Source organism: Sorex araneus, chromosome 11 (assembly GCF_027595985.1).
Source record: "Sorex araneus isolate mSorAra2 chromosome 11, mSorAra2.pri, whole genome shotgun sequence".
NCBI classification, from domain to species: domain Eukaryota; kingdom Metazoa; phylum Chordata; class Mammalia; order Eulipotyphla; family Soricidae; genus Sorex; species Sorex araneus.
Window position 1 is genome coordinate 52,332,412 of NC_073312.1, and position 25,661 is coordinate 52,358,072.

The 25,661-nt window shown below is 40.1% G+C and overlaps 1 protein-coding gene across 9 annotated transcripts in view; it reads left to right on the forward strand.

Moving 5' to 3' along the window:
- SGMS1 (sphingomyelin synthase 1) overlaps positions 1-25,661 on the forward strand; it is a 331,088-nt gene that overhangs the window by 150,135 nt on the left and 155,292 nt on the right. The gene's annotated exons all lie outside the window — the stretch shown is intronic.

Genomic DNA, 25,661 nt, shown 5'->3' on the forward strand with positions numbered 1-25,661 from the left:
CCTTTCCTTCAGAGCAATGAGTCTCAGCAACTTAGAGAGTATGTTTTGTCACTAGGCCCAGTTCTGGCCAGTTCCTTCTCCCTGGCTCCGGTGATCATGGACACGGTGATGTTACCCTGACTTTCCCTAGGATTGCCTGATTGCCTGCAAAGTCAGTTGAGAGCCTTTGTTAGATCTTGAACCACCAAAGAAAGATTTGAAGAATTTCAGAGCTCTGCAAAATGGTTCAAAGGGATGGAGTGCGTGTTTTGCGGGGGGGGGGGGCATGGGGGAGGTTGGGTGAACAGCTGGGGGTTGCTTCTGCAGAATGTGCCGGAAGTAGTCTCAGAACCCTTCTAGATGTGCACCCCCAGTATATTTATATACTTTAATTATTGAGTCCATTGGTTTTAAGCAATATAATATAATATAATATAATATAATATAATATAATATAATATAATATAATATAATATAATATAATATGGTTAAAACAGCGCAGAGTCCCAGTTAGACTTGAGTAAGCATAAACAAATGGCATTATCTGACATCCCTGTGTTTTGGACCTCTTGAGGACTGGGAGAAAGGTTAGCGTACAATCCCGCTAGCCCAGGTGGATTGATGAAGATTGGCCAGACACCTGAAATCAGTAGTATAATGAAGGCTTTTGTGTCTTTGTTTGACATCAATGGGATTACATGAATAATGTGTCAAAAACTTAAGGAATAATTTGAAATGTATTATAATATTAATGGCACCAAATGAGAATCTTTTAAAGTGTTGGTAGATGTAAAGTGCTTAGAAAAACACTGGTGTACCCATGTCAGGGGGCTTGAAGTGTTTTAATGAGTACTTAGCACCTTTTTTATTTTGCTCCTTATTTAAAAATTCTTCTTCCTTGATGTGATTTGCTTAAATCTGAAGTATGCATATCCTTTACAAGTACTTCAGGTCCCAAGTGTTTCATATTCAACTCTAATTTATTATTCTAACCTTAAAAACAGAACAGCAGTAATATAAGTGGGAATTTGGATGAAGTGATTTCTAAGTTTCCCTCTACTCTGATTTTTATTGGGAAACCAGATAAAGATGGCAAAGTGCATTTATACTTTGGGTATATTTATACCCAGCAGGTTTCAGTAGCTCAAGCTTGTTTTTAAATGGAGCACAATAATTCATTCAGTGCCATAAACTTGCAAGATTGCCATTTGGCATTAACTCTTTGTTTTTCCTTTTTGGGTCACACTCGGCGATGCACAGGGTTTACTCCTGGCTCATGCACTCAGGAATTCCTTCTGGCAGTGCTCGGGGAACCATATGGTATCGAACCTGGGTCGGCTGCTTGCAAGGCAAACTCCCTAGCTGCTGTGCTATTGCTCCAGCCCTCATTTGGCATTAACTCTTAATTTAACTGATGGACAGAGAAAAACAACCTTGTTTCACAAGTGCTCTTTCCCCGCCCCCTCCATATACACATGCATACACACACACACACGCACACGCACACGCACACACATGTACACGCACACACACGCGCACACACGCATACACACATGCATACACGCACACACACATATATTAAACTAAGTTCAATTCTGGTTTTATGACAAGTTCTTGTCACCACATTTTCTGATCATGAAAAAACTTTTTTTATTGTTTGTTTTGTTTTTGTGACATCTGCCTGCCTACTCAGGAGAGGATATTTTTGCTTCTTTATAAGCAAATACTCTCTTGCCTGCAATGACAGTTTTGAGGTTTGAGAAGTTTATGGATAAATTATATATAACAAAATTATCTGTATGAGAAATTTTTTATATACATATATGTATGCACATATATGCATATATCATACACATATATACACATACACACAACATATCCAATATCAGATATTCTTTATATTACATACATTTTAGTAGTAATCACAAAATCTTTCTCTTCATCATAAGCCATTATTCTTTTAGTACTTAGCAAGTGCCAGGTATGTTCTAGGTTGCTTTATACAGTTTTACACTTTCATTCCCCTAGTAACTATAATGTGTTGGTATTCTTGTTTTGTTTCAGAAATAAAGAAACTGAGGTGTAGGGGAAGCACTTTATCTAGTTCAGAAATAGTGACTTACGATTTGAACCCAGAGTGGTTCTGTTCCAAGGTCTTTTAAAATTTTATTAATCTGGGGCTGGAGCCATAACACAACAAGTAGGACATTTGCCTTGCACCTGGGTGACCGAGGTTCGATTCCCAGCATCCCATATGGTTCCATGAGCACCGCCAGGAGTAATTCCTGAGTGCAGAGCCAGGAGTGACCCCTGTGCATCACCGGGTATGACCCAAAAAGCAAAAAAAAAAATTTTTTTTATTAATCTAAGTTATTTCATTAACCATTCATACAAATATACTCACAAGCATTGGATTTATGAACATTCTTGATCAGCTGCATACATGATACAAAGGTTCAATTCAGTTCATCAAACTTTAAGTTTAAGAAATAGGGACTAGTGCTACACGGCTGAGTTGGTTTGGTCCCCAGCTTTGTATATATATGTCCACCCTCCCCAGACCCAAAAGCACTGCCAGGAGTGACCCTTAAACACAGAGCCAGGAGTAAGCTTTGAGTACCGCCAGATGTGGCCCCCAAACCAAAGAACAATAAGGAAGTTAAAGGATTGACATTTGGATAGATACTCCTTAGAGAACAGTGAAACCCCCCAAAAATGGTGTTGAGGCTGTGGAGAATTGGAGCCTTATGCCCTGGTGAAAGTGTGGATCAATGTAGCTGCTGTGAAGACAACTTAGTGGATCTTTAGGAAAAGTATTAGCATATGATTTAGAAATCTTCATTTTGCATGTATATCCCAAAGAGCTAAAGCAGGTATTATGAAGATAATTACAACTTACATTTGCAAGTAACATTTCATAATAGATAAGAGGTGAAAACTTGCATGTGCAAAGCATATGCTCAGTCATTTGAACCTCTGGCCCCCTTTATCCTTTTCCTTCTTAATGCTTTTTTTTTTTTTTATAATAGGAGCTACCCCTGTATTGATTAATCCTGTATTATTGAACTGGTATTTACTTAGGACCATCAGGGCTACCTTGGCAGTGCTCAGGAGACCATGTGCCAGGGATTCAACTCGGGGCCTTTCATTAGCCCGGCAAAAGCTCTCCCACATGAGCAACATCCCAATCATGTTTGTTTGTTTTCGGGGAGAAAACCGAATGATGTTCAGGGCTTAATCCTGACTCTGCTCTCAGGAGTTATTCCTGATGGTGCTTGGGGATGCTGGGGATTGGACCTGGTTTGACTGTGTGTGAGGCAAGTCCCCTATCCTCTATACTTTCACTCCGGCCCTCATCTGGGCTGTATACTTGGAAGTGCTTAGGATAGGAGGTTTTATATTAGATGTGTGTTGCATAATTATGAAAGGGAGAGAATAGAATTGAGGTTATTGCCTGGGAAGACTTCCCTCTGAAGGATAAAACGGATTTTGTTTTGTTTATGTTCTGGGGGCCACTCCCCAAAAAATCAGGTGCTGCTCAGGGGCCACACTTGACTCTGTGCTCAGGGGCCATACCTGGCCGTACTCTAGGGACTATCCGGAGGGCGTACTAGGATTCAGACCTGCTCTTGGCCACATGCTTGGCAAGTGAAGTGATCTTTGTAGTATCTCTACAGTCCCAAAAGTGTTTTTCTGCCTTTCTGTTTTTTTGAACCCAAACACTTTTGCCCTAAGTTAAATTATTCCAAAGAGTATTCACTGGAAAAAATTAAGCAAGTGGGAAATAACTGAGACCTTGGGTTTTAATTCCCTATTCTCAACTTAACATGGCGTTTTTGCTATTTTTACCTGGTCCAGTCCAAACGAGTGGGTTTTCCTTAGAAATGGGGAGATGAGGGGAGGTACTATCCTCATACTTTCCCTCTGAACATGAAAGCAGACATTTTGTCAGCCTTAGAGGGAGAGCAGCTTACTTACAGAAATAACTGGGACTCACATTCAGATCAGCAAACATGGTGTTTTCAAAGTGAAACCTGTAACTGACTCATGCTTTTCTGTTAAACCTGGTGCTAGTTCATGGATGAATCATCTGGTTTGAACTGGTCAACTGAAGACTGTGAAGTTGAACTAATTCCCAGTTACTGTTGGTATGACTTAACAGAATGTGCCCGTTTCTTTTATCCACGCAGAAAAGTTTAATGTGCCACAAAAAAGCTGAATTTTTTCATAATCCAACTTTAACATGAGCATGCGCTGTATCGATTGTAATATTTATTTTTGTTTGTCTTGAGGCCACACCTAGCAGTGCTCAGGACTTTTTCCTGGCTTTGCATTCAGGGATCAATTCCTGGCAGGACTCATATAGGGTGCCTGGATTGAACACAGGTTTGTCTTGTGCGAGGCAAACACTCTACCTACTATACCGAACCAGATTGTAATACTTTGAAAAGAGGGGTTCTAGTGTTTCCCATTAGTTTCCCACTTTCAAAAGTTTCCCACAGCTATTTGAGTTGTCTCCGTGCTGGTGCAGTGGTGAAAGGATCCACTCTCCAGTGCAGGATGGTCTTTAGCACACATCTCCCCACTGACAGTGTGAACTTTTTAAAAGTTGGCCTTTGTCCTATTTTTGCAAGGAGATATGTATATATGGGGGAAACCAGAATTCCCCTAGTTAATGGCGGTTAAAATACAACCTGGAACGGTCTGCATTAAAGGTTTCAGTTGACCAGAAAAGGAATGACTGGAGAGAAGTGGGTAGAGAACCAAAATCAGATGATCTTTCCCCATTTCTTAGGTAACTGTGAATCCTGCCTCAGGCTAGTATGGAATTAGGAAGACCAAATAAAAGACTTCCTAAAAGTGATGGTAAAGATACTGGCACACATAGAGGTCAGTTTGTGTGCCTAAAGTTTTCTGTGCCTTATTTGCCATTGACTGTCAGTTAGTTAGAGGTATACAATATTGCTAGCAGCATTTTGCAGAAGTACAAATCCGGGAAAAGAGAAAACAGTTTGTTTACGACCATCCAACATGTACTGAAATGGTGCCAGAATGATAGGCAGGCCGGGGTAAGGTGAGCAATTTTTATTCTCCCCCCCAAAAATATGGCAATCAGAAGCCATGTAATAACCAAGAATGTGGAATAGAAAAGTCTAGAAGAGCTTGAGTGCCTTGAAACTGGGATCTGGGAGCCTTGGGGCAGCTTTGACCACATTTATTCCTTCCCAGGATAAATGAATGACAGCTGCTGTCCTGTAAACACTGGCCTGAGATTTGTTGGAGGAATGGGCTAATTGGGCTTGGGGACAATGACTAGTGCTGTGCCCTTGAGGTGCCCAGTATGATTGGCCTGCTTCTCTGGATGCTGGTGATGGTGGCCAGCGGCAGAGCGCAGAGCAGAGTATATAGTGTAGTGAGCTGTCTGGAAGGTTCTGCCAGTCCTGGATGGAGGAGGGAACAAGGAACAGACTTGAAGATTGAGGGCTTTTGTGATGTTGACACTATATGAGATCGTATGTTTGACCACATAACTTGGTTGACAATAAAAAAAAAATTGAAAGAATTGTGTGCATCAGGATACAGAAACTGACCCGAATATTCTACAGGTCTGTTTCCTGCAGAGCACTGTGGAAAGTACTTATCTCACTTTCTGAAATTTAAGAAAGGTGCTTAGCCCTTCAGTAGAGTAGCAAGGAGCTGCAGTTTTCCACTTTGCTTTTAAAAGTCCTGCTCATCGTGATCATGCTTCCCATTTAATACGTTTTATTTAGTATTTAAAAAAACTGACAGAAAATTGCCTATTTTAAAAACAAAATGAAATTCATGCATATGGTTTGAAAATTTTTTAAGCAACATAAATACAGAAAGTGAGAAACTTCCCTTTGGTTCCTTCCTTATCTTCTTCAGTGAATTTCAGCATTCATATATATTCATATATTATCTAGGCAAATACCAATATGTTCTGTGTGTAATATGCACACAATCTCACACTGCTCTTTTCATCACATAATACTTCATGGAGATGAATGCGTATCAGCACATATGAATATAGGCCAACTGTAGTAGTTGAAATGTGTCAAATGACCAGAATTTATTTAACCTGCTCTCATTTGGATCTTAATGCTTTTTTTTTTTTAAAAAAGGTAATTGCCACTATTACCTAACACATTAGTATTTCTGTAGTCTAGACTTCATATGTCTGTGTGCATTAAAAATCTTGGAGGACTTCCTCTTGGACTTTCTACAGCTAGAATTTGAACTTTGTTATGTGAATGATCAATTCACATAATTCCAATTCCTTTGGAATTTAACTTGATTAAAATGGTTTCCATCCTGCTAGCAGGTGTGAAAAGATACTGATTAAATACATTGCCATTATTTAAACGTTTTCTCCTAAAGATAAGATTTTTCAACCAAATGTTATTTCAGGCAATTACAGTTTTAATCCCTTAAATTAAACCCCCATTAATTAAACCCTTCCCCTGACAAATCACATACAATCTTGCTTCTGAGTCTCCAACACCTGTTAAAACTGCAAGCTTACCATGATGAGCGTGGGATTTAGTTCCTTTCCTGAACAAGGAACTTCACTTTTATTGGGTATGTTGAGTATTCATTCTTGCAAAGTCTTAAGATTCTGAGGCATCAACACTTTATTGTAGCCAAAGAAATGTATTGTTGCTCTATATTCATCTATTATTTATCTCTTATTTGTGTGTCACCGATTGGCGAGACTTCTTTTGTGTGTGTGTGCCAGCTTCATGCATGCTAAACTATCTGTTGGAATTTGGGCAATTTTTTTTTCTGTTTACATTTGATCATGTTCATTTATAATTAATGACTTCTAAACTCCAAACAAAACATGTTGCAGTCTTCTTAAAGGAGTAGCTAGGCAGATAGCACCTCCAACCCAGCGCGCTCTCTGAAAGGCTGACAGCTCAACCCAGCACAGAAGCACCTGGAGCTGGTGGGTCACCCGCCTCCCCTAGGTTGAATTGTTGGCTCGCTTCCACCTTCCCAGGCTGGGGAATCTTAAGTCTTTTAATATCAATGGATTTCTGCAGTGTGGTTTATAATTTTATTTTCCCTCCAGCATTCTATAAAATTAAATCTTTCTCCAGTGTGAGGGTGTTTTTTTTCTTTTTTAAATGTTGTCCTGGCTATTTTGTTTGTCTTGGTTGGAGATTTCAACTTTTAACTTGGACTTTGAGACCTGCTCATTGCTCATTGCTATGACGTTCTCAAACTTACTCTTTTAGTCTATTGCCCTTCTGTTAGAAACAACATTACCCAGCAACTCCTTACCCCAGAAATCTACCTTTTAAAGGCAACAAACAGAGAGTGCCCCCCAACCTACCCAGTGCTATTACTAGTCAGTCCCCTTGTATTGGTCCAGCTACCCCCAGGGGAAGTGGTAATACCCCAATTTAGGAAAAACAGCTTGCAAGCAGGCCTTCTTAAATTTTTTCCAGTTGTGACCCCTTTTCGCCTGAGAAATTTTTTCCATGACTCCAGATATGTAAGTATATAAAGTAGGTAGGCTTACTTACTGATAATAAATCATAATTTATTTTTACAACAAAGTTTTTAAAATTATGTGATTTAACGTGGGGTCATGACCTGCAGCTTAAAAAGTTAGGCCCATCTTTTTCTTCCTTTTTCTTTTTCTTTTTTGTTTTTTTCTGTTTTGGGGGTCATACCTGGTCAGTGCTAGCTCCTGGCTCTGTGCTCAGGGATCACTGTTAGAGAGACCTGGGGGAACATATGTGGTGCTTTGATTTGCTACATACAAGGCAAGACCTTAACCCCTGTACTATCTTCCTGGACCCTTAGATTTGGCTTCTAAAACTTTTCCACTTGTGACTCCTTTTTAGCTGAGGAATGCAACATGGCCAGCCCTGCCAGAAGCATCCAGTTTCATTGTACATTTTAATTTGAATTAATATTTGGTTGTGGCAACCTATTACTGTTGCCATTTTTTCCCCTACAACCCCACATTCAGTTTTGTGATTTTATATGACATCGTGACTGACCCATATTTTAAGGAGCTAGGCTCTGGACTATTATTATTTAAAAAATGTATGCATTTTTTCAATCAAGGTATCAGAGTTTACATAGTATTGGAGTCATTGTCATTATTATTATTATTTTGCTTTTTTTTTTGAGGGGAGGGTCACACCCAGCGATGCACAGGGGTTGCTTCTGGCTCTGCACGCAGGAATTACTCCTGGCAGTGCTCAGGGGACCATCTGGGATGCTGGGAATCGAAACTTGGGTTGGCCATGTGCAAGGAAAACGCCCTCCCTGCTGTGCTATCACTCCAACTCCCCTGGAGTCGTTATTTTATAGTTGCAGAGCTAACACACCTATCCCTCCACCACTGGACTCTGAACTATTCTTTGTATTGTGGAATGCACTTAGAACTTCTTTGTATACTGTACTTCATTAGTCAGCTATTAGTGTATCCTAAAAATAAAACAAAGAACAACAGCCAAAAAAAAAAAAAACCCAAATCAGGCCAGAGCAATAATAGAGTGGGGTAGGGCATCTGCCTAGTATTCGGCTGACCTGGGTTCACATTCTGGCATCTCATATGGTCCCCCAAGCACTGCCAGGAGTAATTCCTGCATGCAGAGCCAGTAGTAAGCCCTGAGCATTGCCAGGTATAGACCAATCTCTTCGAACCTTCAACCCAAAGAACACACCTCAATAAAAATACTTGAAGGTTTTTTTTTTTTTTAATTGGGAGGGGGCATGCTGAGATGTTGTTTTCTGACACTGCTTTGGAAACCATGTGATACTAGAGACTGAAGCTGGGCCTCTAACATGCAATGTTGCACGCAGCTTTTGAGGGGTATCTCTCCCGCCTCTGAGAATTTTTTTCAAAAGACTCATTTGCTCAGATGTCAATATCATTGGTGAATAGGGTTTGTACCATTTTTGCTAATTATTCTTGTCAGTGATGGGATATAAAGTATTGTCTAGCTCTACAATTTGGTTTTTATTTGCCATGGAGAGGGACCATTTATTGTGCACCTTCAAGGTCACGCACCCACAGCTGTGGTATTTGTTCACTTGGTATGTACTCTTGTGGCACTTTTGTTGTGGTGCACACACCCCTTTGGATGCATTGCATCACTCATGGCAGTCCTACCTAGATCGCTCTTGGCATGCGCCATGATGCCAGGGATGGAACTCATAAGAGCTCATGCCCGTAGAACAGATGTTCTACCATTGAGACATGCTTGGGCTCCTCGTTGGCTTGAGTTTTGTGGATAAAGGAAACAAAGGTGAGGTAGGTTGGAGAGATAGTACATGGCTACACTTGCATGTTATGCACATGGTCAACCCCAGTTTGATCCCTGGCACGGTATCTGTTCTCTAAGCACCACCAGGAGTGATTCCTCAGCACAGAGCAAGGATTATTCCCTGAGTACCGCTGGGTGCAGCCGCAAGTAAAAAGAAAAAGACAGTAAAGGTTAAGGTGCACACATAGGAGCTCATAATTTCTAAGTGTAGTATATGAATTTGAACATGAATTCTTGACTCCCAGTCCATATCATGACATACATGTTCATCTGCTGAAGAACCCTTTGAGAATGGTAATAAAATTCCCCCTTTACATGCGGCTAAGAATTAAATGACTTAGCCATACGTCAAGGAAACCGTAAGATTTTTATTAGAAACCGTGCCCTCTCGGACTGCACTCATTTATGGAGTATAAGATAACATCACATGAGGTGACACCCAAGGACAGTAGATATAAGGACCAGGAGGATTACCCCATAGCTGGAAGCCTGCTTCATGAGCGGAGGGGAGAAGGCAGATGGAATAGAGAAGGGATCACTAAGAAAATGGTGGCTGGAGGAATCAGTTGGGATGGGAGATGCATGCTGAAAGTAGATAATGGACCAAACATGATGGCCTCTCAGTGTCTGTGTTGCAAGCTATAATGCTCAAAAGTAGAGAGAGAGTATGGGGAATATTGTCTGCCATGGAGGCAGGAGGAGGGTGGGAAAGGGGGGATATACCGGGGATATTGGTGGTGGGGAATGTGCACTGGTGGAGGGATGGGTGTTTGATCATTGTGTGATTGTAACCCAAACATGAACGCTTGTAACTATCTCACGGTGATTCAGTAAAATTAAAAAATTAAAATAAAATTAAAAAAAAACATGCCCTCTAAAATCTTGATTCTGGGTCTGGGGAGACAGCTCAAAATACTGGAGCACATGCTTAGAATGTGGCTTGTCCCCCACACCACACAGTGCCCCTGGTACCACAGGGAATGGCACGAAAAAGGAAAAGAGAAATTCAAATTTGTTTATTGAAGGGCAAAAGTAGTAGAATGAAAAGAAACTGTAGAATGGAGGAAAACATTTGCAAGTCATATCAGATGAAGTGTTAATATCCAGCATATGTAATGAACTCAGCTGTAACAAAAGCATTCTAGATTCTTCAGATTCGCTTATAGTTCTGTCAAGTAGGTGTTTGGGTGGGCTTTATTCATGTTTTGTAGGAAATTTAGCTTTCCTGGAGCCCACTCAGTACATGCTAGTAGGGACCCCAATTACATCATTCAAAACTGTCCCTATTCGGATCTGATGTCTTATACTAGGCGGCATATTTACATTTCTTAATTTCAAGCTTCTCTCTTAGTCATTCTACTACAGTGCTTCCCATAGCAATTTTATAATCAACAGTAATCAAACTTGACTCTTGCTCATGATTTGGAACAGTTAGAATAATTGGAATAATTGAAAATGCAAATCAACACTGCGGCATTGTACCTTACTCAGTGCCCCCTTTGATAGAACACACCACCCTTTCACCATACACACGTTGTGCACACACAAACACACCTGACTCAGAGGAAAGCCAGTTTTTCACATTGCCAGTTTGCTTCAGGCAAATGTATCTGACTGTGCCGTGTTTATTTTCTAATGAGTGATTTTTACCTTCTCCAAAGGAGACTTTGGAGTGTTGATGTAATTGAGTTGAAACAGCACGCCGTGGAAAGTCCAGATCAAAAATCTGTGGTTGTTTTGGAAAAGTTATTTTAAACACGGTCTTTTTCTCAAGCCATTCTACAATGCTGACAAAATGGAAGGTAGATGAAGAGTCTCATCACTTCTACTTAGCAGGTGCTTGTGCAGGCACTGCCGCCCCCCTCCCCCCGAATTTCAGTAGAGTAAGAGGCAGATTGAGTAAGTGCAGATATGCTAATTCTGGAGGTTCCCATGAGGACATTTGGTGAATGAAAAATGTTGTTTGAGGAATTTACTTGTTCAGAAAGTTTACTGAACGCTTGTTATGTGGGAGGATCCTTTTCTAGGTTTTCGGATGAACTGGATATAGATCTTGTCTGTTGCCTGGGGTGCTGTTGATTTCCTTACATAGGAGCAGGATAGAGGTTAGGTCTAGGAAACCCAAACCTCTTTTCTGCCTGATAGTATTGTTACCCTCAGATTTGTTTAATTCTCATATGCGTCCTTGGGTTATTGAATGTAAAAATCAGCCCACAGAACTCCAGGTGTTTATGAAATGATCTGTTTGATCATGATCTATCTGCTTTTGGAAGGTAGTTTCCGGTCGCTGATGTCTTGTGTCCCAGCATTCCTCAGTGGTTCTGTCCCTTGTCCACCCTGATCTCCTGCTGGTTTGGCTCTTGAGTCCAGACTGGTCTCCTGCTGATGTTGCTTCTTCAGGCTGGTGCTTTGCTTCTCTTTTATTCTCAGACCATGCGCTGCTCTTCCTCCTGTCTGCTCCTGACACTGTGGCTGTTTGTCTGGGCTAAAGAGAATGTTCAGAAGGACATTAACCTGGTGGCTTCCCCTTTCGGTGTTCCTGCCCCTGAGCCATTTCCTTCATCTCTCTGGATCCCCCTCCTATTGGAAAGACTTAAGTTGAACAAATTTTGTTTGTTCTTTTGGGCTATCCCTGGTCATGCTCAGGACTTTCTCCTGACTCCGTGTCAGGAATCACTCCCGGAAGTGATGCAAAATCATATGTGGTTGCTTGGCTTCCTTTAAGGGAAGTGCCCTCTGCGCTGTGCCGTCTTGCCCTGCACCCTAACAGTATAGGTCTTGTTCGTTTCATACTATGCCTATAGAATATGAAATGCGTGGGGTTTTTTTTGGGGGGGTGGGGGAGGGACAAATGAAGAAGTTGACCTTTTATGCAAGAAATGTCATCATATAATTAAATTGTTTTTTTAAAAGTATCTTTTTAAATGTCATGAAATTCATTGGGCCTTAGGTTCGGATTGCAGTGATCAGTTAAGCCACAGAATTTGAGGAAAACACCAGTGCTAAAATGTCTTTTTCGAAATAGAATTTATAGTTTTTATTATAAGAAATTTAGAGAGTGAGACAGGGAGGGAAAGAGAGAGAGAACAGAGTGAGAGGTGTTTGATAGTGACAAGGGTTTCTCCAGAGGGGAAAAAAACTGAAATATCTTTTGAGTCAGTGACGGGAAAGAATTTTCAAGTGTTGAAGTAAACCTTCTCTAAATTTGGAGCCGTTGAAGGATATGCATTACTTACTGACTGGAAAAGAAAAGTTCATCGAAACCGTTGCCATAGATCTTTCATAGTGGTTTAGAAATAGCAGAAGTTGTTTTGAAATCACCTAAGTCTTAGTAAGAGGAAAATTATTCTTCCTTCTCCATTCTTCTTCCTCCACATTATTTGGAGAATAAGAATGCTAGTTGGGAAGAATCTGAACAGTTCCTTTACAGACTTAGACTTATTTAACAGTTCCTTAGATTTATTTTATATTTCTTAATATATGAGTCATTTTATATTTCTTCTCCCTTCATACAGGAGGGAGTACTAATTTAAAAGGTTGAACTGAGGACCTCTTGGCGGAAAAAAAAAGGCCTACCAACAACAGCCAATAAACAACAGATTTAGGATTTTTTTCTAGTGTTCATCCTGATTTGTACTGGGCCGGGGATTGGGGTGGGGAGAGAGAGATCTGGGGACCATATGCTATGCCAGGGTTGAATCTGGGCTCTCAACCTGATGAGCTATGTCTCTGGTCTCTGGCCAAAGTGCTATTGTCCTTAATGACATCCTGGATTCATAGCAATCATGTGGTGGAATACGGCTCTGGAGATTCTTGTTAAAATAATTAGGAAATAACCTCAGAAGTTAGGTTTAAGAGATGGGTACATATTTCTGTTGCAATGTGGGTGAAAACAAATTACAAAACAGCATTTGGGTATGTGCTAATTTGGTAAAAAGCCAACTTTTTCTAGTTCTGGAGTCAAAGATTCCTGTCACTGTAATACCCTAAAACAGGACTAGAAAGAAGTAATTCTTCAAAGTGGTATTTGGTAATTTTTCTTGTCTTTATGTACTCTTATTTTCTAATGTCATTCAAAGGACATCTTTCTTTTGCAAACTGGGGCAAAGGAGAGAAGTGTAGTACATTTTAGAAAGATTTTGTTACTAAAGGAGAAAACAAAAAAATCAGCCTGGAAATGAACTTTGTTGGCTGAAATTTTTCTGTCAACTTCCCACTATATTGTTGATAACTGAACCATTTGAAGATTTTTGTTTATTTATCTTTGGTTTGAGGTCATACCCAGCAATGGTCAGGGGTTACTCCTGGCTCTGCACTCAGGAATTACTCCTGGCAATGCTAAGGGGACCCTATATGGAATATTGGGAATCTAACCCAGGTTGGCTATGTGCAGGGTAAACACCCTCCCCACTGCACTATCACCTCAGCCCGATTTTTGTTTTTATAGGGGTTCCGCTAGCAGTGCTGGGAGCTACACGGTTGTGCTGGCATGGGGAAATGTTGTGTTTGGTACAGGATTCAAGGCCTCATGTATGCCAGACATGTATTCTACTACCTGAGCCATGTATATCCCCGCTTGAAGATTTGTGTTTCATCTCAAGCCTCCAAACAGTGGTGGAGACTGCCTAAGATAATAATTACTTTAAGGATATGAAGTTAAGATATCAGGGTGGTGAGTGCATGGGTAGAGTTTTGGAGAGTTCTTCAGACTCCTTGGGAGATGAGGCTTGCTTTGTCTTTTCTTATAGCTGATTTGATGGAAAACACTTAGCTTTTGGCTGAGAAATACACACAGAGGAGAAAACTCAAGGCGGAATTCAGTCATTTTCTCAAGAATATTAATTTTTAAGTCATGAGCTTCTCATTAGCATACTAAAGGCTCTGAGAAATTCTCCAGCAAAGAAACTACCTAATTGCAGTTAGTGATGAGGTTTTGTGTGTATGTGTGTGTGTGTGTGTTAGTTTGACATCCAGCTAGTTGTGAGTAGGGTAGATAAGAACCAGGTCTCCAAAGCTGAGTAGACAAGGAAGGAGGAGATTCCTAGGAGATTCCTGTACAGCCAAGGGAGTGACATCAAAGTTCTCCACATCTAAGGCTGTGCTTTCAGCTGGGGTAGTTCCTCACGGACATGAAATTTTAAGTGATTTCCTTATTAACACCACACATTGTTTTAGCCTTGAAAAAAATATATTTAAATTGTGTTTTTAAAATGATGTAATTAAATTCCATTTTCTGCCTTATGTAGGAGATTTGTTGCATGCAAGAATCTTTGTAATAGCTATTTGTGTAAAGGCACATGTAAAGGTATTTTCATGCATTAGGTTTACTGATGCAGGAATCCTCCACTATGGATAATTTGTTGGGATTTCTTGTAGCATTTAGGAGGAAGGAATGATATGGTTATCCTCCTATTCACCGAGTGTTAAAGTAGAATCATTTGGTTCAGTATTCTATTATCTGTAGTTTATTTATTTATTTATTTTTGGTTTTGGTTTTGGGGCCACTCGTGACTATGTTCAACGCCTGCTCCCTGCAGGGCTCAGGAGAGCATGTGGTGCCAGGAGTCAAATCTAGGTTCATCATGTGCAAGGCAAGCACCCTACATGCTATACTATCTCTCTGGATCCAGTACTTTTTCCTTTAAAGAAATCTTATTAAGAAAATCGGTAGAGAACCCAGAGGTCTCTGTTTTGTAGAGCTGAAGTGTGGGCTACAAATATGTGGTTTGCTTTGCTAATTTACATAAGTAGCTATTTAGCTCAGGAAACATAAAGAATAACACCAGAGAAGGCCTTTATTGCTGTCATAGTTGTTGTCTTTTTTTTTCTTCTTCTTCTCCTCCCTCTCCACCTCCTCCCCCTCCTTCCCTCCTTTTCCCCTACTCCCTACTCCCTCCCCCCTCTGCCCCATTCCCTCTTGCCCATTCCTTTCTTCCTCCTCCTCTTCCTCCCAAATACCAGGGACTCATTTATTCATAGCCTGGTGTGTTGTGCTGTCAGCAGTTACTGTGAACAATAGCAAACCCTTTCCTTAGATGCTTCTACTGGGGAGATTGAAAAAAAAACATTATCACTGGTAAAGAGGAATTCCAAACAGTTTTTTAAAAGTGTTCTATGTAGATACAAAATGAACATATGTTACAGGTTTGATTCAGGTCAATAGAGAATTAAAGAAAATCTGAGGAGCCGAAATTAAAAGCAGAAATGCTGAAGTGAAATTTATTAATAGAGAACAAAGCTTGTTTTTAAAAAGCAATGAACTGTAATACTTTGGATTCTTCCTGGCATAAGTTATCTTTTCATTTGCCTTGCTATGGATAAGAATTATTTGGGACTCCTGCCAGTTTTACAGAGTTAGGAAATAGGAAGCCAAGGGTGCCTGCACTGTTGACTGAGTTGGTCCCCAGAGCACCTCAGAACAGGGGCCAGTGCACCCTTGGAGGGAAACCTCGGGTTCTTTCTCTTCAGCTCTTCAAAGCCTTGGTCAGTTTTTCTGGCCATCATTCAAGACGTAGTTTTTGAGGAATTTCATTAATTGAATGTGTAATGTTTTAGACTGTAAGGTCAATGCTCATCTGATTTAGTGAAACACGAATGCCAGGTCAGTATTTGGGGAGCACTCCCCCCAGCCCTGAAAATATGGTTACGGTGGCAGCATCGTTTCTTTTTTTTTTTTTTTTTTTTTGCTTTGTCGGTCACACCTGGCAATGCACAGGGGTACTGATGGCTCTGAACTCAGGAATTACTCCTGGCAGTGCACAGGGGACCATATGGGATGCTGGGAATCGAACCCGGGTCAGCTGCGTGCAAGGCAAATGCCCTACCCGCTGTGCTGTTGCTCCAGCTCTGGCAGCACCATTTCTGACTGAAATATTTTCTCGAATAATTGATCAAATAGCTTTCTCTTTGCTTCTTAGTTTCTTTAAACTAAGAGAGGAGCTGTACATGATAGTATCACTGTATATTTTAAATGAAACAATAGCTATTTAAAGGACCAGAAAAGTTCTGTTTTTCTGAGTTCATATACATGTGTTTGCCTGTGAAGTTGCTGTACTTTTTTGTTTGTTTGGCCAGGCCCCAAATCTGTTGCTCAGGGTCCACTCCTACAGGTGCTCTGCGGAACCATAATAAGTGATGCCTGGGATTTAACCAGAGTCAGCCAGGGGCTTGGCTAACACCTTAATCCCTATCATATTTCTCTGGCCCAAGTTGGTGTATTTTAAGAATTTGTAATATGTGATAGCATCATATTAGCACTTGGATAATGGAGGAATCACATGATAACAATGTACTCATAAAACATATAAACATTCATATTCCTGTAAACCAACGTTACTTTAATAAAAGAATTTTTTTGAATTTTTGTAGGAAAATTTGTTAATTCTAATTAAGAATTGAATATAATGAAAATTTCTTATGTGATAGCTTAGGAGGAAATAGAGAATATTTTCCACCACTGCTCAAAACTGTCTTACCCAAAGTAAGGATTCTTGGTGTGAAAGAAATATGTGTTTTTTTTTAAAAATTTTTTTATTGAGTCACCATGTGGAAAGTTACAAAGTTTTCAGGTTTAAGTCTCAGTTATACAATGCTCGAACACCCATCCCTTCACCAGTGCACGTATTCCACCACCAAAAATCAAAGTATAGCTCCGCCCCGTCCCCCCACACCCCTAGACCCTCCCAGCCCCCCCCCGTAACTGATAAATTTCGCTTTACTTTCACCTTGATTGCATTCAATATTTCAACAAAACTCACTATTATTGTTTGGAGAGTCTCCCCCCTAAAGTCGGATCTGCTGAAAAGGAAGCATTTGATAATTTGTTTTCCATTGCTGAGGATGAAGAGGTATGAGGTCGAGTGACTGCACTAGCGGCCTCACGGTTTTGGGTTTCTGTATTTTAGTATTTTAGTAACTAAGTCCAGGGAAATATCTGCCAGAAATTGCATCACTGCCAACTTGTACTTCTCAGTTATATTATATTCCACATATGAGTGCAATCTTTCTATGTCTATCTCTTTCTTTCTGACTCATTTCACTCAACATGATACTTTCCATGTTGATCCATTTATATGCAAATTTCATGACTTCGTGTTTTCTGACAGCTACATAGTATTCCATTGTGTAGATGTACCAGAGTTTCTTTAACCAGTCATCTGTTTTGGGGCACTCTGGTTTTTTCCAGATTCTGGCTATTGTAAACAGTGCTGCAATGAACATAGAAATGCAGATGCCATCTCTACTATACCTTTTTGCCTCTCTGGGATATATTCCCAGGAGTGGTATTGCTGGGTCAAATGGAAGCTCAATTTCTAATTTTTTGAGAATCATCCATATTGTTTTCCAAAAGGGCTGAACCAGTTGGCATTCCCACCAGCAGTGAAGAAGAGTCCCTTTCTCCCCACATCCACGCCAACACCGGCTGTTTTTGTTTTTTGGGATGTGGGCCAGTCTCTGTGGTGTGAGATGATATCTCATTGATGTTTTGATCTGCATCTCCCTGATGATTAGTGATGTTGAACATTTTCTCATGTGCCTCTGAGCCATTTGGATTTCTTCTTTGGGAAAGTTTCTGTTCATTTCATCATCCCATTTTTTGATCGGGTTGGCAGTTTTCTGAAAGAAATATGTTTATTTACCAGAGATGGCCTGTACTGAGATTATAAATCATACACTTTAGATGACTCATAAATTGACTGAATATTAGTTGAGAAATCTGGAGGGAAAAGTTGAAAATAATCAACTTATTTTCATAATATTACTTTTAAAATAATATTACTTTTCCTTTAAACTTTGGCTTCAGGCTTGATATAAATAATTTGAGATGTTTTCTCCAATTCTTAAAAGGTGTTATGTTCTAATAATACACACACACATACACACCCCACATAAACAACAGGTCTTTACATGAAAATTTAACTTGGGTTCCTCTCATTAGCTCTGTCTTTTTGTAGTATCTTGGTTGCAAATCAAGGTCAGTTTTATAGGTTGGGGGCACTGAAGGTGGTGGTCAGATTGTAAAGCTGAAAATTTCAATTCAGGAGCTGGCTTGGATGCAGTTCTCACATTCTGTGATGGGCTTGCTCCATGAGCTTTGACCAAGCCCTGATGTTCCTCTTGGAACATCAGTCTTTCTGTTGTTGTTTTTGGACCACACCTGGCAGTGCTCATGGGTTACTTCTGGCTCTGGGCTCAGGTGTTACTTCTGGTGCTTGGTGCCTTATGGGATGCTGGGGATCAAACTGGTTCAGCTGCATGCAAGACAAATATCTGACCCACTGTTCTATCTCTCCAGCCCCTGTTGTAGTCTTCACTAGCAACTTCCATTTCTTTTGATTCCAGTTTTTAAGCATAGAAGCTGATTGACTTATCTTTTTGGCCAGTGAACATAAATTATGTACTGTTGGTATTCTTCTGAATACAATGTGTGTGTGTGTGTGTGTGTGTGTGTGTGTGTGATGTGATGTGATGTGATGTGATATAGAAGATGGAGGTAGAAAAGCAGATGGATGTGGCAGAATCCTCCAGAAATAGGAGAGGGTAAACAGATTTCATGATTTAGTGCACAAAACCAGTTACACAAAATTAGGTGGATTTTTTTTCCCCTTAAAAACATTTCCATAATCTGCCTATGAATGGGGTTAAATGTTTTAATCTTTTTCTGTATTGGAGTTTAGGATTTTTTTTGAGTCCAGGTTACATTCTTCTTAGCCAGATAAAATTTGCTTATTTTTAGGAACACAAAGACAGCTCTTTGGACTTGCCAATTTTTTTTTACGGTAACTTGGATTACTGATTCACAGTGAATTTTCTTTTGAAGCTCTAACATTACTTCAAAGTATTTAACAAAGGAAATTAAAAAATTCCCATTGTTCTAAGTTCCTTTAAATATTTATTCTGCTCAACATGTAAAAATAATTAAGGCACAAAGGCAAGGCATTTTGGCCATTTTTTAAAAACATATATTAAATTGATGACCTGTTCATATCTTTAGAATATGACATAACTATGTGTATAAAATTTTCTGACCAGTTAGAGAGATAGTGTAAATGGAGGCTATTTGGCTAGTGTAGGTTAGCAGTAGTTTAATTAGTTTTAAAAATGGGATTATACAAGTGTGTGTGTGTGTGTGTGTGTGTGTGTGTGTGTGTGTGTGTGTGTGTGTGTGTGTGTTTGCAGGAATATCCGGCTTGGTGCTCAGGACCATTGAGATGCTTTATGGCAAGGTGTGGTGTAGGGGATAGAATCCAGGGTCTTGCACATGCAAGATATGTTTGTACTGTACTACTTGACTGACATTCCTGGCCTAGAATTTTTATAGTTTGCTATGACACTCTTCTTATTTTTGTTAATATCATATGCTTTTTGGGTGTACAACTCCTGGTAGTACTCAGCATCTCCTCCTGGTCATATGCTTGGAAGTCACCCTGGGCAGTGCTTGGAGGGAGACCCCGTAGTGCTGGGAATCAAACCCAGACCTCCTGCATTCGAAGCGTGCACTCCAGCTGTTGAGCTCTTACCAAACTCAAGTTTTTGACCAAACCCTAGCAAAAAAATTTGCTTGGAGCTAGAGAGATGGTATAGCACTTATATTATACACTGTTGGCCCAGGTGTTATCTGCAGTACCACATAAGGTCTGCCCTTTGAGCACTGCCAAAAGTGATCCATGAGCATTAGAGCTCCTGGTTTTTACTCCTCAAGAACCAGGAGTAAGTCCTGAGCACAGCCAGTATGTTCCAAAAACAAAAAAACAAAGAAAAGAACCAAAAAAAAAAAAAACCCCAAAATTTTTAAAACGTGTCTGGGGGGATAGTGGTTATATAAAAACCATTACACTTTTAATGAAAGGTAAATTGTAATGAAACATTATGTGGAACTAATTTTCAGTCCATAATTTATTAGTCATACATTTATCAAGAAAAATCTTTTTATTTAGTAAATATTGTGTGTACATATCTCCATTATTGCAAATATGGTTATTTCCATTCATTTTAAGACTGATGATGGGTGTGAATTAATAATAGGGGCAGCATGGTATAGAGGAAGAATATAAATAATTGTGGGAGCAGTTCCTTATACTTAGCAATTCAGTAATGAGTAAATGTTTTGGAGGTGGATAGTTGTTTTTATGTTTTGAAAATAATGGCTTAGTGTGGAAAGTAATGGTGGGTGATCTGGCAGCTTGATGGTAGAACTGATAATCTTGGAACAGACAAAGATCATAAGCCCTTTATGGAGTGTTTACAAAATCTGGCCTGACATTGAGCATGTCGGTAAGCACAGAATAAGTGTAGCTTTTGTCCCCCAAGGAGCTGCAATTAAAAACACAAGGAAGATTTCATTGGAACATCATGGATAGGAATTAAATAACAACCAAGACTGCTTCAATAAAGTCAGGCAGCCTTTGTTAATGTGGCCCTTTTGTAACAAAAACTGATATTAGCAAATTATTTCTTTGGTTCATTAATTTCTCACTAAAAATGCTAGGACCCTAAAACTTTTATGAACATACTTTGAAAGGTAAAAATAGGGATTTAAACTTGGGGATTGATCAGGGAATAACTGAAGATTTAATTAGAATGAAAATGTGAAAATTTGTGTATACAAAAACCTTTTATTGCTTGTATCCTATACCCTCTAGTTCAAAAAAAAAAAAAAAGAAAAGGCATTGAACAGTCTCATGGGCTGGTTTCAAGGATTGAAATGACATGCCAGGCACACATGGGAGATATTGGTTTTAGACCATTGCAGTAAAATGAGTGTCAGTACAGTGAATTACATAAATTTTTGCTTTGCCAATGTATGTAAACGTTATGTTTATACTGTGCTGTAGTCTATTAAGTGTTAATATTTTGATGTGTGGAATAAAAAAGGTAATACTTTATTGCTAAAATAATGCTTACATCGCTTGTATACATTTTCTCACTCTAAAACACAAAGTGCAATGAAATAACATATATCTGTATATAAAATTTCCAGGAATTGTATCTGGCCCCTACCAGAGAAGTGCTTACTAGTTGATATTATTTACCTTCCTGGTAACACGTACCACATAAGAATGTAAATACTGACTTATGTACTTGTCTGGCCTCCTGGGTTCTATATAGTCCCACACAATACTTGTGTACTGACTGAATGGTGAATGGGTCTTCCTCAGTCAAATGCATTCCAAAGAGGAAGTGAATAGAAAAGGGAAAACCACTCTGAGGTGTTAATTAGGAAGTTACTACACTCCCAGGGTAGTTAATGGGTGATCTTTTATAATTTGTTCTTTTACACCTTAACCAGGGAACTCCTAGAAGTCCTTTGGTAAACTTTCCCTGAAGAATCAGAATGAGTTGCAAATGGATGCAAGTTTTGAGAAAGGGCTGAAAGGAGACATTAGGTTTACTCTTTTTTTTTTTTCTTTTTGGGTCACACCCAGCGATGTACAGGGGTTACTCCTGCTCTACACTCAGGAATTATTCCTGGCGGTTCTGGGGGACCATATGGGATGCTGGGAATCAAACCTGGGTCGACCGTGTGCAAGGCAAACACCCTACCTGCTGTCCTGTCACTCCAGCCCAATGGTTTACTCTTGATGTCACTCTTTTGCTTATATGTTTACTTATTTTACTCTTACTTTTTCTTAATTTTTTTTTTCTGGTTGTAATTTGGACTAGATGCTTAACAGGAGTGCCAGAGATCAATAATCAACATTGATTCATCAATTGAATTCATCATTCAATTTGGATTAGTTGCTTACAGGAGTGCCAAAGGATTGATGCCCCTATGCTCCCTGCCAAATGTCCACAAGCCTTCACCACTTTACTGCTATCTCCAAGGTCCCAAACAAAGGAAAGGACAATATTGCAGCCTGACACACCCTTGACCTCAGACTGGTGCTGCTGTTTTCTCTAAAGGGAAAAAATAGTGCTATTGAAAAGGGAGGATCAAAGCTTTTCTGTTAAGGCAGCCCGGGAGAGCCAGGAGTAAGATCTGAGCATAGCCAGGTTTCTCAACAATACAAAGTCAACCTAACAAAGCTAGCTTTTCTTGAGCAGAGTGGACTGTCCTTACCCATGTTGAAGAGCTGCTGGCCTCCTAAGTGTCTGCAGGACTTGGACTTTGGATTTCTGGTCACTATGTGCTAGACATGATGCCTGGGGCTTTGCAGCTGGGCTGAAATCCCTCCTGTCTGAGAAACTGGAAAAAGCTCTGGAAGCCTGGAAAGAAAGAAACGGTCCATTAAGTTGCGTTTATGGAGCATTTACTTTGTACTTCGAATTTCGTGTTATCTTTAACTCGGTTATAATTTGCACAACATGCCTGTGACTTAGTTGTCAGGGTTTTTGCCATTCTAATAGTACAATTTCAATAGAAATGTATAATCAAAATAGGAAAATGTCATTATATCTATTTTGTGCTGTTCCTGGTTTCTCTTTATTATTCATGTCTCATTACCATCTTCCCCTGAGAAGGAACAACTAAATTATAATTACAGAGTTGGGGACAGAGGTGGGTGGGGGCAGAAGCAAGCCGGCTGCCACTTGTGGGGCCTGTATTTATGGTGGACAATGCAGCTGATTTTAGCATTGTCTCACAGACCAGCACTCTCACAGGGCACTTGCTCCCTGTCAGTCTGCTTGGCCACAGGATGAAGTGGCTGCCCGCCTCCCTGTCGAGGAGGAACTCAGAAGCTTTGGAAGAACTGGCTTAGTACATACTTATTAATTGGAGTTTACCAAATCTTGCAGAGTTTTGTGAAATGTTCATCTTTCTTTCCTTAGCCTTGCTTCTAATACTCATTCCTTTGGACTTTTAGAACTATGTTCTACATCCGGTGTGATTTTTCTGTTTAAGGATTTGTGGGGGGTGGGGGAGTGTCACACTCAACAGTGCTCAGGAGGCACTCCTGACTCTGTGCTAAGGAGTGAACCCTAGCAGCGGCTCGGGGATCCTATGTGGTGCTGGGGATTTGAACTGGGTTGGTGAGGTGCAAGTGCCTTAACCCCTGTACCAGCTGTCAGGCCCCTGTTGTGATTTTTCTTGAGAGGAAGTCGCTGATAGTAAGCAGTTTAAGTATTGCTCCACCAGAGCTGTTGCATCTAAGGGAAGTCTTCCTCTTTCTCTCCCTCCTCCTGCTCTGCCTTCAGTTATTCTCTTGAATGTCCTTGGATAATGTCTACAGAGGTTTTTGCCTTACTGTATATACTCAATCTTAATAAAGAAGCATGGAGGGGCTGAAGCGATAGCACAGCAGGTAGGGCATGTGTCTTGCATGCCGCTGACCCGGGTTCGATTCCCAGCATCCCATATGGTCCCTCGAGCACCACCAGAAATGATTCCTGAGTGCAGAGCCGGGAGTAACCCCTGAGCATCGCTGGGTGTGACCCAAAAAGCAAAAAAAAAAAAAAAAAAAATCAAAAAAAAATAAAGGAGCATGGAGCCATTGTCTTATGTGTCATTTGGATAATTCATTCTTCTCCTTGTTTTGCTTTGCTAGGCGAGCACTGTTTCCTTGCACAGAAAGAACTTTTTACTCAAGGGGTTGCAGAGTACAGCAAGTACACAGTACAGCAAGTAGGATCCTTGCTTGCAGATGGCAAACCTGGGTTTGATCCCCGGCATACCATATGGTTCCTCAAGCCAGTCAGGAATGATTCCTGAGTGCTGAGCCAGGAGTAAGCCCTGAGCACAGTTGATTATGGCCCCAAAGCTAAGAAAAGGGGGTATAAAAAGAAACTCTCACACTGTACCCTCATCACTGTAAAATCAAGTCTGCTGCATTACTATGCCTTCCTGTACTAGATCCTATATAAAACGATCACCAAAGATTTTCCATCCGCCTTAAGCAGTTACCTAATCTAGAAAGTGAGTCCTTCCGGACCTACTTTTGTATCCTGTCCTCTCGCCATTTGCTAACAAGACATTTCCCCCATCTCGTGGGAGGAAGGCTTGTCAACATCCTGTACTTAGGACATATCAAGAGCAATTGGACATCATTTAAGTAAAAGAGCCATTAAATAATTTTGATTTGGAAAATGGATGGTAGCTTTCATCTCATGCTGAGGTGAGAGTAGTCCTGTGTCTGGGTATGTGACATTGCATTTGTGTTGTCCCTTCCTCACAGTGTGATTTTGAAGGAATTTGTGACGTTGGACAAGTTGCACAGTCGTGCTGGGCCCAGTGCAGCCTTCTCGGACTCCTAAGCTTGTAGGATTCTTGTAGGAGTAAATGTAAATGTATTTCCCCAGGTCTTTCAGTCAGAGTCATGCCATTGATTTAATTTTATATTTATTGTGGAGGAGCCAGAAAGTCCTTCTAGCTACATGCCTTCGAGTATGACATAGAATCTTATATCATCTCCTAAGGATACTGTATTTCTTCTCTCTGTGTGTCAGGAAGCAGAGTAGAAAGTTCTCTTCGAACTGTGTTCCCATCTCCTGCTTTTTCAGAGTACTTATTATGACCCAATTAAATTTTCATCCAGATAAGACTAGCTGTTTGAAGGTGGCATTATCACAAATTCCTCAATAATTTTGCAGTGACAATTTTCCTTCATCTGTTACTTTCTCTGAGGGACATCATGTTCCTTTGATTTCGCTCCTGGCAGTGGGGAAGCATATAGAACAATAACACAAGTTAACATTTCAGAAAACGATATCTTGTAAAGTTTGAAGATTTCTTTTGAAACTTCTTTGAGGTACTAAATGATAAATGGGCCTCCTTTATAAAGGACAGAACCACTCAGTCTTCTGGCAATTGAGATAATAAATTCCTGGTCCTTTTCCTTTAAATGATTGATGGAATATATTGCACAATGCAATATATTCTGTATCTACTTTCAGTGGATTTTTTTTGTGTGTGTGTGTATGTCGCTTTCTGTTTGGGGTCTCTCTAGCTCTGCATAGAAGGACCAGCTTTGCCTTACCTAATAACACATTATCTTTCTATACCACATTTAGCTTGAGATTCAATATTCTTGTCTGCAGGATTCATAGCAATCAGAAGATCACATTGATGAGGCATCAATAATTTAGTTAGCTGATATCACATCCTAGTTTGCTTATTATCTTTATTTTTATAAGTTTTTTTAAACTTAGATAAGAAAGAAGTTGTCCCCTTATTCCCTTGCCCCGTCCCCCCTATCCCTCCCCCCACCACCACCTTGGTCCTCCACCTCATTCCTTGCAGTACCTTCATCACTCCAGCACCACATTCTTCCTGGACAGAGGAAGGCACTTTTCATTCTCTTTATGTCATAGAACAATCACTGGAGAATTTGTAGGTTCGCCTCTAACAACCAGCCAACCTACTCAAACTCCTTTCAACACAATGACATATATGACATTTTTCTGATTTAATAATATTTTCCTCTTGCGTTCGTTGAC